This window comes from Panthera uncia (genome assembly GCF_023721935.1).
Source record: "Panthera uncia isolate 11264 chromosome E2 unlocalized genomic scaffold, Puncia_PCG_1.0 HiC_scaffold_20, whole genome shotgun sequence".
NCBI classification, from domain to species: domain Eukaryota; kingdom Metazoa; phylum Chordata; class Mammalia; order Carnivora; family Felidae; genus Panthera; species Panthera uncia.
The window spans coordinates 12,515,491-12,529,838 of record NW_026057589.1 but is presented as its reverse complement, the minus strand read 5'-3'; the positions used below and the strand labels follow the sequence as shown (position 1 = coordinate 12,529,838).

The window sequence follows — 14,348 nt, the reverse complement described above, 5'->3', positions numbered from 1 at the left end:
TGAGAACACAGGGCCCAAAGGAGAGCTCGAACTCTTAACCATGAGATCATGGCCTGAGCTGAAGTCAGAGGCTCAACTGACTGAGCCACCCAGGCTCCCCAGAATTCTGATTCTTTTTTTTTTTTTAATGTTTATGGCTGAGAGAGAGAGAGAACGAGTACGAGCAAGGAAGGGGCAGAGAGAGAGGGAGACACAGAATGTGAAGCCGACTCCAGGCTTCAAGCTATCAGCACAGAGCTCAATGTGAGGCTCAAACTCATGAGCCACAAGATCATGACCTGAGCCAAAGTCAGATGTTTAACCAACTGAGCCACCCAGGTGCCCATGATTCTTAAAGTAACTATACCAAGTAATATCTGGGAAGAGCTGAACATCATGCAAGGATCTAAGTCCAATCAAAGGAGATCAGAAAGAAAGAATAACTAACTACATTAGTAAAAAGCTGACTACTTGAAAGGAACCACTTCTTTAAACAGCAGCAATGAAAACAAAAATGAAACACACACACACACACACACACACACACACACACACTCTCTATCTGGATTACATAATTACATAGTAGTTACATAGAAAGAAAACAAAATAGGGACACTGGGGGGCTCAGTTGGTTAAACATCTGACTTCAGCTCAGGTCATGATCTCACAGTTTGTGAGTTCAAGACCCACATCAGGATCACTTTTGTCAGCACAGAGCTGCTTCAGATCCCCTGTCCCCCTCTCTCTCTGCCCCTTCCCTCATGCACTCTCTCTCTCTCAAAAATGAATGAAGGAATGAAAGAAGGAAAGAAAGAATTCTTGTCAACTTTTAAACTTTCTGATTAGCTAAATTTAACAATCTGGTAGGTGGAAAAACTCGTTGTTTTAATTTGCATAGTCTTAATTATGGGTGATGTTGAACATCTTTTCATCTATTAATTCGATATGTGTGTGTGTGTGTGTGTGTGTGTGTGTAGTTTTTTTCTGTGAGAAGCCTATTTTAGCCTTGGTGGTTTTCCTTTTGAGAAGTTTACCTTTTGGTTATCAATTTGTGAGATCTTTTTGATATTAAGAAAATAGTTTTTGGGACGCCTCCGTGGCTCAGTTGGTTAAGCGTCCAACTTTGGCTCATGTCATGATCTCACAGTTCATGGGTTTGAGCCCTGTGTTGGGCTCTGTGCTGACAGCTCAGAGCCTAGAGCCTCCTTTGGATTCTGTGTCTCCCTCTCTCTCTGCTCCTCCCCTGCTCACGCTCTCTCTCTCAAAAATAAACATTAAAAAAAATTAGCTTTTTGTCATACATGTTGCACTTTTTTCCTCTTTTAGACATTTGAATTTCTTTATGCTTTTTCCTAAGTCTTTTTTTCTGAGTCTTTATGTAGGCTAATTTAATTCTTTTCTCTATGGCTTTTCCAACCTGGGCCAGTTCACCCCTCCTTAGGCAACCTGGTGGTCCCCCGCTCCCAGGAGGTCACCATATTGATGCCGAACTTAGTGCGGACACCCGATCGGCATAGCGCGCTACAGCCCACAACTCCTGGGCTCAAGCGATCCTCCTGCCTCAGCCTCCCTAGTAGCTGGGACTACCCGCGCGCGCCACTGCGCCCTCTTTTCCTTATGACTTTTAAAAATAAGTTTATTTATTTTGCAATTACATTCTTATTTCAACTTCCACCTTCCCTTTAAAAAAATTTTTTTTTAACATTTATTTATTTTTGAGACAGAGAGAGACAGAGCATGAACAGGGGAGGGTCAGAGAGAGAAGGAGACACAGAATGTGAAGCAGGCTCCGAGGGGCTTGAACTCACAGACCATGAGATCTGACCTGAGCCAAAGTTGGAAGCTTAACTGACTGAGCCACCCAGGCGCCCCATCCACCTTCCCTTTAAAAGTAGCTCCTTTGAGGAGGGCACCTTTTGGGATGAGCACTGGGTGTTGTATGGAAACCAATTTGACAATAAATTTGATATAAAAAAAAAGTAGCTCCTTTCTTAAAGAAACAAAGGAGACCATAAACAAGTCTGGCTCATTGTACTATTTAAAATGAGACATACGTGATTTTTTTCCCCCAGCAATGATACAAAACTACCAGGCCAAAATTTTAGGAAAAATAGGACCAAAAAGATCAATGAGCATGCATGGAAGAACATATATGAACACATATAGAGAAAGTTAACAGAGTTAAATATTACACTGGAATTGTCTTTATCTTGCAGGGAACTTCAGTCCTTGGATGTGGCGATCATGGACTGGTTTCACCCTCAGAAGCCTAGCATAAGCAACTCATTTCTCTTTAGAGGAAAGTACCTGTATATCCAAAAGGTACAGAGATTTCAAAATTTTCAACATTTTTTAAGTACACAGCCCAATATAACCAGGACAAAACTCCATTTATTTGAATGAGCAGATATAAGAAAACCAGAAACAGATTAACAAAGAATTATATACTAGAATCATCACATAGACTGAAAACCAACTACACTTAAAGAAACAAAAGATGAACTTGAAGCTATACCAAAGGAGTGGGAAATCAAACAAAGATCTAGAAAATGTGAAAAAGATCTTATGTGGATCCTGAGAAACTTAACAGAAGCCCATGGGGAAGGGGAAGGGAAAAAAAAAGAGGTTAGAGTGGGAGAGAGCCAAAGCATAAGAGACTGTTAAAAACTGAGAACAAACTGAGGGTTGATGGGGGGTGGGAGGGAGGGGAGGGTGGGTGATGGGTATTGAGGAGGGCACCTTTTGGGATGAGCACTGGGTGTTATATGGAAACCAATTTGACAATAAATTTCATATATTGAAAAAAAAACTCCATTTATTTGAATGAGCAGATATAAGAAAAACAGAAACAGATTAACAAAGAATTATATACTAGAATCATCATAGACTGAAAACCAACTACACTTAAAGAAACAAAAGATACTAAGAACAAACTGAGGGTTGATGGGGGGTGGGAGGGAGGGGAGGGTAGGTGATGGGCATTGAAGAGGGCATCTTTTGGGATGAGCACTGGGTGTTGTATGGGAACTAATTTGACAATAAATTTCATATAATAAAATAAATAAATAAATAATAAAGAAACAAAAGATGAACTTGAAGTTATACAAAAGGAGTAGGAAATCAAACAAAGATCTAGAAAATGTGAAAAAGATCTTATGTGGATCCTGGGAAACTTAACAGAAACCCATGGGAGAGGGGAAGGGGAAAAAAAAAAAAAGAGGTTAGAGTGGGAGAGAGCCAAAGCATAAGAGACTGTTAAAAACTGAGAACAAACTGAGGGTTGATGGGGGGTGGGAGGGAGGGGAGGGTGGGTGATGGGTAGTGAGGAGGGCACCTTTTGGGATGAGCACTGGGTGTTGTATGGAAACCAATCTGACAATAAATTTCATATATTGAAAAAAAAATCCAAAAAAAAAAGAAGGTACAGAAAAAAGAAAAGAAAATGTGAAAAAGAGTCATACTCTAGGCTCTTATAGAAATAAAATAAAATAAAATCACCTAAAATTTTAAATCTCTAAAAATAAGATTAATAAGATAATTTAATAATTTTATGACAAATTAGTTAAATGGAATGTGGTTCCGAAAATACAAAAGGCAATGAAGAAGTAAAAATATATGAAAAATGAACAATGAATAAGTAAAAGACTAGGTAGATGGAGTGAAAATGTATAAAAGTGTTTAATTGGAAACTTGGAGAAGAAATATATAATAAAGCAAAGACAGTATTTCAAGAGATGATGGTTATGAGTTTTCTAGGATTGATTAAATGTATCACTTTACAATTCAAAAAGCCCAACAAATGTCAGGTAGAATAAATTAAGAGAAATTAATACATGAATATATTGTAGTAAAAGAAAACTAAAGAAAACCAAAGACAAAGAGAAAATCCTAAAAACAGCCAGAGGAAAAGATAGATATATCTTCAAAAGAGACAGATTATCTTCAAAAGGATGCATGGTTAGAAATACAGCTAACTTTTCAACTGAAACAATGGAAACAAAAAAACAAACAAACAAAAATGGAATGGCTTCTTCAATGTGATGAAGTAAAAAACAATGCCAACCAAAAAGTTATAGTTTTTCATTCCTTTTTTTTTGTCTATAAATATCTTTGTTTTGTCTTTATTTTTAAGGATTTTGTCAAAAAGTAAAGGATTATAAATTAGCATTATTTTTCTTTCAGCACTTGAATAATACCATGTTACTATCTTCTGGCTTCATAATTTCAGCTGAAAAGTTTGTCATCAGTATTATTAGTATGCCCTTTAAGGTAATGTGTCTTTTTTTCTTCTGACTCCTTTTATGACATCCTCTTTACTTTAGTTTTCAGTAGTGTTTGTACTAACAAGTGGTTGCTAAGCTTTGTGAACCATGAATTAATGTCATTCAGCATTTTGGGAAAATTCTCAGCCATTATCTCTTAAAATATTTTTTTACCCCACTCTCTCCTCTATTTCTAAAACTCCAATTATATGCATGTTGACCTTTTGACTGTGTCCTGCATGGCTTTTGCTTTCTGCTCTATTTTTTTTCCCATTCTTTTTTGTTTCTCTCTGTGCTTCAGTTTAGATATTTTCAGGTATACTAGCGCTGTCTTCTGCTATGTACATTCTACTATTAAGCTAATACAATTAGTTTTTCATTTCCAACATTGTATTTTCAATATAACATTGGTATTAAAATAGGCCAACACATAAACTGATTACACTTCTGAATATCAATGTAAAATCCTAAAGAAAAAATTAAAAATCATAATTCATCAACACATTAAAAGATACTTCACAACCAAGTGGAGTTTATTTCAGGAATGAAAAGAGGGCTCACTATTAGAAAATCTATTAATACAGAATAGATCCAAGGAGAAAAATTATATAATGTTCTCCATTGATGCTGAAAAAGAATTTGACAAAATTCAAACCATATTTTTTATTTTAAAAATTCAATAATATAGGAACTGAGAGACTTAAAACATAGTATAAAGTCAAAATAAAATGGCATTAAGTGGGGCGCCTGGGTGGCTCAGTCGGTTAAGCGGCCGACTTCAGCTCAGGTCACGATCTCGCGGTCCGTGAGTTTGAGCCCCGCGTCGGGCTGTGGGCTGATGGCTCAGAGCCTGGAGCCTGCTTCCGATTCTGTGTCTCCCTCTCTCTCTGCCCCTCCCCCGTTCATGCTCTGTCTCTCCGTCTCAAAAATAAATAAAACGTTAAAAAAATTTAAAAAAAAATAAATAAAATGGCATTAAGAAACAGATCAAGGGAATAGAATTAAAAGTTAAAATAGGCCCAAATACATGTTGGAGTGTATTATATTACAAAGTCAGCATCTCAAATCATTGGTGTAACAATAAGCTTTTTGTAAAAACAAAAAAAAAAATAAGTGCTTTGGGACAACTTGGTAACCATAGGAAGAAACATATCCTACATCTAACAATAGAATAGATGTCAAATGAATAAAATATTTAAGTGTTCAACGTGAAACCATAAAAGTAGAACAATACACAGTATTTGTAACTTTACAGGGGGAAGTTTTCTAACCATGTCTCAAAATCCAGATTCCTCTAAAACATATTAAGAAATTTTATTACATAAAAATGAAAAAAGAAATTTTTCATGGTGCAAAAATTTTAAGTAAAAACAAAAGAAAAAAGTGGTTAAAGTATTTGTACCACTGGGAATGCAAGCTGGTGCAGCCACTCTGGAAAGCAATATGGAGGTTCCTTAAAAAACTAAAAATAGAACTATCCTATGACCCAGCAATTGCACTACAAGGCATTTATCCACGGGATACAGGTGTGCTGTTTCGCAGGGACACATGCACCCCCATGTTTATAGCAACACTATCAACAATAGCCAAAGTATGGAAAGAGCCCAAATGTCCATCGATGGATGAATGGATAAAGATGTAGTGTGTGTGTGTGTGTGTGTGTGTGTGTGTGTAATGGAGTGTTACTCGGCAATCAAAAAGAATGAAATCTTGCCATTTGCAACTATGTGGATGGAACTGGAGGGTATTATGCTAAGTGAAATTAGTCAGAGAAAGACAGATATCATATGACTTCACTCATATGAGGACTTTAAGAGACAAAACAGATGAACATAAGGGAAGGGAAACAAAATTAATATAAAAACAGGAAGGGGGACAAAACAGAAGAGACTCATAAATGTAGAGAACAAACAGAGGGTGACTGGAGGGGTTGTGGGAGGGGGAATGGGCTAAACGGGTAAGGGGCGCTAAGGAATCTACTCCTGAAATCATTGTTGCGCTATATGCTAAATAATTTGGAAGTAAATTTTAAAAAATAAAAAATAAAATTAAAAAACGTGATATGGAAAGATCTCCAGGGTATATGATTAAGTGAAAAAAAGTAAGGTTTAGAACAATTCATAGTGTGCTGTTTTTATGTAAGGAGGGAAATTAAGAATATGCATTCATGTTTGCATCTATTTGCATAAAAACACTGGAATAAAATTAGAGCTGTGTGGGATGAATGAGGTAAAGTAGAAATGACACCTTGCAATATAAACTTTTGATTTTTGAACACATGAATACATTACTCATCCAAAACTTTAATGTAAGGAAGCATTATAGGGCCTTCAGAAAACATGTAAAGTTGTCAGATAGCAATAGTAATGAGAGAAATATACACTAAAATACTATTTTGTAACAATTAGATTAACAAAATTCAAACAGTTTGAAATGCTGCTTGGTACTCTATTGGCAGTGGTGTGGAAAAAACAAGAATTTCCATATAATGCTGATGAAAATACAAATTGGTACAACCACCTGACTAACCAACTTAGTTTCCAATAAAGCTCAAGACATACTTGCTGTATAACTCTGCAATTGCACTTCCTAAAGACAATCTCATCCAGCTGCACAAGACATATACAGAGATACTCACTGTGGCACTGTTTGTAATAGCAAAAAACTGGGAAGAACATACTAATATTCAGTAGGAGAACAGGTAGATTATAGCATGTTCATGGTGTTAAAATGAATCACAGCTATTTGTATCTATGTGTTTAGATATTTAAAACATAAGGTTGAATGAAAAAGTCAAGTTGGGAAATGGTATATACAGTATGATATCACTTATGTGAAGCTTAAAACTACTCAAGACAATAGATACATTGTTTATGGATAAATATGTAAAAATAGCATTAAAATGTACCCAATACAGTTCCTCTGAGGACCAAGCCATGGGAATTAGATCAGAAAAGAATAATGAGAGAACTTCAAATCTATTATCAGTTTAGTTTTCCATAAAACATCTGAAAGAAATGTGTATAGCAAAATGTTGAGATGTGTTAAATATAATGGCTGTTGGTTTTATTATTTCTGTGCTTCTGTAGTTATTTGAAGTTATTTCATTGCTTAAAATCTAATCAAGGGGAAAGATCCTAGGGCTTACTTATTTCATACAAATCTAGGGTCAGAGGGACTAATGTCATCAATTTGAATTGATCACAGCAAAACTGTTTTCCAGAAATATAGCAAGAGCCATTATACTCTTTTTGAAAACCATCTAATATTGATTTTTTTTCAATCTATCTTCCCCAAATCATCAGATCCACAAATTAAAGGAAGCAATAACTCCTGTCTTATTTCTACAACCTTAGAAAGTGTTCCCAATCCCAAGCTACTGAGAAAACAGATAGGATGAAAGGAATATTATGCCTGTGAGAATGGATAAGGTTGCTGTTGGCAGCATTGGAATTTTTGTGTCTCCTTGGAAGGCCTGTTCCCACTTTGCTTCCTTTTTAGTTTCTGGGGTTGAACGTTGTAATCATTGTAGATGAGGTTAACCACAGTCATTTATTATGTCCTAGTAAAAATATGTTTTGTGGAAGTCTCATTACATCTTGCCATTACATTTTGCTACTATCAAACAAACAAACAAAAAAGAACAAAAAAAAAGAACAAAATTAATTTTACAAAAAAAAAATATGAAGCCAGCTATATACACAATACATTTCATACTGTGGTTTCAGTACTTTCAGACAACAGAGGGTAATAAATAAAATGTATGAGTGGAGCCATAAATTCTCTAGCAACTAGCAGGTTGATGGAAAGGGTGTTTCTCATCTCTTCATCACAGCAGGGTCAAATTCACCATGCAAGTGAATTGCTAAATCAAACTTCATCAGAAGTGCTCATTCTCTGAAGGGCTCAGGAAACAACTTACTAGACTTGACTGAGCTTACCCAGCACATCGCGGCAATGCAAAGGCAGTATTCCCCATCTATATGGAAGGTAGTGTACGACTGAGAAAGTATGCTGGCCTCAGAGGGTGCCAAAGACCTGGGTTCAAGTTCCAGCTTTACTTAGGTATACGGTCATTTATTTTTTTTTATTTATTTTTTTTAATATATGAAATTTATTGTCAAATTGGTTTCCATACAACACCCAGTGCTCATCCCAAAAGGTGCCCTCCTCACTACCCATCACCCACCCTCCCCTCCCTCCCACCCCCCATCAGCCCTCAGTTTGTTCTCAGTTTTTAACAGTCTCTTATGCTTTGGCTCTCTCCCACTCTAACCTCTTTTTTTTTTCCTTCCCCTCCCCCATGGGTTTCTGTTAAGTTTCTCAGGATCCACATAAGAGTGAAACCATATGGTATCTGTCTTCCTCTATATGGCTTATTTCACTTAGCATCACACTCTCCAGTTCCATCCACGTTGCTACAAAAGGCCATATTTCATTCTTTCTCATTGCCACATAGTATTCCATTGTGGGTATACGGTCATTTAATGTCTCTGGGCCTTAGTTTACTCATCATTAAAATAAAGGGAGTTAAATAAACACAAAGAACAATATGGTGGCTGCCAGAGGGGAGGGAAGTGGGGGGCAAGATGAAGTAAATGAAGGGTATTAAGAGGTACAAATTTTCAGTTATAAAATTATCACAGGGATGAAAAGTAGAGAATAGGGAATACAGTCAGTAATACTGCAGTAATTTTGTATGGTGACAGATGGCAACTATACTTACCATGGCAAACAATTTGTAATGTATATAAATGTCCAGTCACCATGTTGTACACCCGAAACTACTATGTTGTATGTCAACTATACATCAATTAAAAGTTTTTTTAATAAAATAAATGGAGTTAAGAAAAGTCCTCTAATGTCCCTTTAAATACAAACACCTAATGACTTGAGTCTTCACTTGCTATGTAATTTACAGAAACCTCATTCCACCTTCCTAACAATCTCTAACCATCAGTGTGTCCAAACTTCTGCTATTCCCTATCCTCAGCTATGGAATAAGAAATGAAGAAAAGAAAACTAGGTCAAGGAATGTTTCCATTGCTTCTGAAACCACGTTACAACATTTACTCTTTTGTAATAACTATGTTCTGCTAGGTTTTCTAATTATAACAGCACACACTTACAATTAACTATAATAACCACACAATTGAAACAAAGCTTATGCAGCCAAGCCTGCATAGGTATGCTCAGATACATATTACTTAGTAGTTTCAACTGTAAGATAACATATTGCACTCAATTACTTACTATGTTGTATTTTGGTATTCCTTTATTGACCTTTAGGAGAAAAAAAAAAGAACTTCTTTGTGGTTTATTAGAGTAAAATATAAAATGACTGTAAAGCTGTCCTGTGAAGTACTAATATTATGATTACTTGTATCTTTAATAATAATGCATTATCATGCCTTTGGGGAAAGGAGCCTTTTTGCCAACTTCTGACATCTGAATTGAAATAGCTCCTCTTCAGTAAGAGACATAATACTTTTAAAATGCTGAGTAAGTGCATCAGCTCTATTTCCTGATTATGCCAGTGGTTAATGTCACCTTTAAGGTGACAGCAACCTCACCAGGGATTGAATAAAAAACAGTGCTATGGTCCTACTTCGGGGGTTCATTCAAGTAACCAAAGGTTTAATAAGAATGTCTTTTTTCTTAAAGCCTGTCTGAATACTAATATCTCCATGAACCCTTAGATTATATAAAGTTTCTCAACATCCAGTTCAAAGTGCAAAATTTAAGCAATTACCATTTGCTTGTCTTTTATTAATCAAATAATATTTTCACTTCTCAGTTTTATTGAAATGATAGAACTAGTTTACTCAACTGTTCTGTTTTTTTGTTTCTGTTTCTGTTTTATTTTGTTAAAAATGTAGTCTTGAGTAGTTGTTGTTTTATTTTTTTGAAGATTTTATTTTTAAGTAATCTCTACACCCAACATGGGGCTTGAACTCACAATCTTGAGATCAAGAGTCGCACACTCCACCAACTGGGCCAGCCAGGCACCCCTTGAATAACTGTGTTCTTAATCTCTTCAGGAGGAATTAGTTTATAAAAGGTATGAAGTTACTTTAGCTCCTCTGTTTTAGACCATAATAAAAAGGTAACTAAATCATTTCTGGGCTAAAATCAATTCCCTAAACAACTTGGTTTTACCACAGAAGAGCATATGCATAAGAAAGGAGGGAAGAGTTCTGGGTCAGGTATTGCTGATAAGTAAAATATTAGATTGTGGTGAAATTTACACTCAACCTTGTTAATGGCTAGAGCACTGGTTCAAACTCTGATTGCTAAAAAAGCAAAATCTCCTAGCTGTTTAATCAAGAATGGAGGGCAAGCAACTGAAGGGCATAAACACAACTGTGAGAAATGTGATTGAGTACTTCCCACTGAGGATTATCAATGCTCCTCCTTCTGGAATATTGTTTGGGGAAGTGTGAAAAAAATCCATGCTAAATGTCCCTCCTCAAATCAATTCATACTTAAACAGCTGCAGAAAGTTCAATCAGATGCTTATTTAGTGAAAAGAGAAGGCAATGATCATAGCTGCTTGGAAAAGCTCCATGATTAATTAATTGTGTTTAGGCAGTCATTACTGTTTTTCACTAATGAAAGGTTATAGGTTCTGGTCATTGATAACCCACAATAATGATGAAAGCATATTCTTATTAGCTGTTCATTTCATGTAAAGAAAAATGCTACAAGATAGTTTACCTACTTCTATCCGTAATCTTTAGAAAATGCCTTCATTTGTGAACCAAAGTCTACAAGAAACCTCACAGTGTGGAAATAAACTTTGCCACAGCGATTAAATTTTAGTACACAGATATCCATTTCCTTTAGCACAGGACTACAAATGTAAGTATGGGTGCCAATCCAAATACTTACCTAAAAGTAAAATCCAGATTGAGGGCCACTGAGAGAAAGCAGCTGCATTTCAAAGTCAATGGATTAAGGGAGTAAAAAATGCACAGGGAGTGATACAACAGATTAGAGAGATGACCCACTCTGGTGGAGAAATCACCGCACAGGAGGTTAGAGTTTGAGCCTGGGTTCTAATAGTGCTTCTGGCTCCATATGCAACGTTGGGCAAGCCACTTAATTTCTTAAAGCTTCAGTTTTTCATTTGTAAAATCTAAGAACTGGATTTGATTATTAGTTAGATCTTCTCTCAAGCTTTGATTCTATTGATCTATGAGCACTCTAAGCTGTTAGCCTCAAAACCCAACCAAATAAAATTTTTTGACATTATACTCCTACCATGTGTACTTATTTGTTTATAAATTATATATATACTATACATAATATACTAGAGTATGCATATGTGAAATGTATTAAAAATATGACTCAGGGGCAGTTGGGTGGCTGAGTCAGTTTAGTGTCCGACTTCGGCTCAGGTTATGATCTCACAGTTCATGAGTTCAAGCCCCACGTCGGGCTTTGTGCTGACAGCTCAGAGCCTGGAGTCTGCTTCGGATTCTGTGTCTCCCTCTTTCTCTGCCCCTCCCCTGCTTGCACTCTCTCTCTCAAAAATAAATACACATTTAAAAAAATATGACCCAAAATATTTAAAAAGATGAGTTAAACATGAATAATATCTTAAAGATAACTTATTTGATGTGTTTACCAACAAAAGATTGACTACACTTCATTCTTGTGATATAGTATCAAAACATGATTCTAAGGCCACATTTTTTCCAATACTTAATTTTAGGGTTTGACATTAACAAAAATGATACTCACAAAGATACAGAGATCCAGGTGGAAGAAATGTATCAGTGACTGAATTTATTAACACTCATACTTTTCACTTTCATCCAGTAGCAACACTAACAACACAAAGGCTTTTGTTGAAATTCATGAAAGAAGAAAGAAAAAGAAAGAAAGAAAGAAAGAAAGAAAGAAAGAGGAGAAAAGGTAGAAATTACCAATACCGGTAATGAAAGAGGAGACATCACTATAGATCCTACAGACATTACAAAGTTTGGGGTTATTATGATAAACTTTATGTCAACAAATTAAAATTTTTAGATTAAATGCAAAGATTCCTTGAAAAAGTTTACCAAAAATTATACAAGAAAAAAAAAGAGAGACATCTGAGTAAATCTAAGTGTACTAAATAAGTTGAATAACTGAATAACTTACAACCTTCATACAAAAAAAGTCTCCAGGCCCAGATAGATTGAAAAATGAATTTTTCAATCACTTAAAGAAAAAATAACATGAATATTAGAAATGACAACAAAACCCTTCCAGAGAATAAAAAAAGTAGTATAATTCCCTACTTGTTTTATGAGACCAATTTGTTTTTTCAGATTAAAGACAAAGCCATTACATGAAAAGGTGAAATCATATATGATCATCTCAAAAAATACGGAAGTAATGGATGAAAGTCAATACCTGTTCAAAATTAAAGGTCTTAGAAACCTAGAGATAGAAAGGAATTTTCTTAATCTGATAAAGTGCCCACCAAAAGCATCATACTAAATGATGAAACACTGAGTATTTCCCCTCTGAGACTGAGAGCAAGAGAAGGATGTTTGCCATCATCATTACTATTGAACGCTGTGGTAAAGGCCTAGCTCTGCAAGAAAGAAAAAGAAATAAAAGGTTTAAGGATTGAAAAAGAATAAAATTATCATTATTTGCAGATGACCTGATTGTATATATACAAAATCTAAAATCATCTACAGATAAACTGAGTCAGGAAGTTAATTTATCAGGGTGAGAAGACATAAAAGACCGATATACAAAAGTCAACTCCTTTTTTGATATACCCTCCAAAATTAAGAAAATAAAATTAGAAGAAAAATACCATACTATCTATAAGAGGAAAAAATGATAAAGTGTACTTCATAAAAATTAAATTATTTTGCTAATGAAAAAACACCATTAAGAAAATTAGAAAAATAATCCACTGTGAGGAGATATTCACAATAATTATTTCTGAAAGACTTATATTGAGAATATATTTTTAAAAACTACAAGTCAAAAGCAAAAGGACAAACAACCCCATAAAGAATAGGCAAAAAAATCTGAATACACATGAGAACAGAAAACATAAAAAGGTCCAAAGCACAAGAAAAGGCACTTGACATTATTAGTCATATACAGAAATGCCAATTAAAAATGAAATACATAGGCTTTTGCTGACATTTGGCTGGTGATAACTTCATACCCAGTAGGATGACTAAAAATAAAAGACTGACAATGACGAAGAGTTGATGAGAATGTGGAGTAACTGGAGCCCTCATCCACTGCCAGTGTTGGGGGGGGGGCGGGTTGCGGTATGGAAAATGCTTCAACCACTTTAGGAAACTGCTTGGAAGTTTCGCAGAAAGTTAAGCAGTTAAGCGTATACCTACTCTAGGACCCAGCAGCTCCACTCCTAAACACTGACCTGAGCAAAGTAAAAACATACGCACACATACAACTCGTACAAGAATTGTTTATTAAAGCTTTGTTCATAATCGTCCCAAACTTCAAACGGTCTAAAGTTACACTAACAGGAAAATGAATGAACTATGTATAACTGTACAATGGAATGCTTCTCAGGAGCAAATAGGGAATTTCTGATACACGCAACAACATGCATAAATGTCAAAGACATTATGTTGAGTGAAAGAAACCAGACACAAAAGAGGATGTGCTATGTGAGCACATTTATTTGAAGTCCAAGAACAAGCAATACTAATATGGAGTGACAGGACCCCAAATGTCTAGGATGGGGATGGAGAGACTGATTGGAGAGGGCATGAGGCCCTCTCAGAAGCCGTGGATATTCTGTCTCACAGGGAGTGGTGGTTACACAGGTATTTACACGTGAAAAAACTCATCAAACTGTACAGTGAACATCTGTGCATCTTATTGTGCCTAAATTATACCTCAATAAAAATGTAATTAAAAAATCACTTACACAAACATACAAAATATTGAATGTATAGGAATAAATCTAACCACAGTGTTTGAGACTTCTACCCAGAAAACTGTTGAGAAAAACTAGAGAAAACGTAAATACATGAAGGGATAAACCGTGTTTATAATATGATATATGGAGAGGATTACAGAATAGTAGGAAATAAATAATGCTGAACGATGTGAAAA

General features: G+C 35.5%; 1 protein-coding gene across 1 annotated transcript in view; it reads right to left on the bottom strand.

Annotated features, from left to right (window-relative positions):
* The window catches only part of HYDIN (HYDIN axonemal central pair apparatus protein), a 312,192-nt gene that overhangs the window by 141,575 nt on the left and 156,269 nt on the right, over positions 1 to 14,348 (bottom strand). The window lies entirely within an intron of this gene.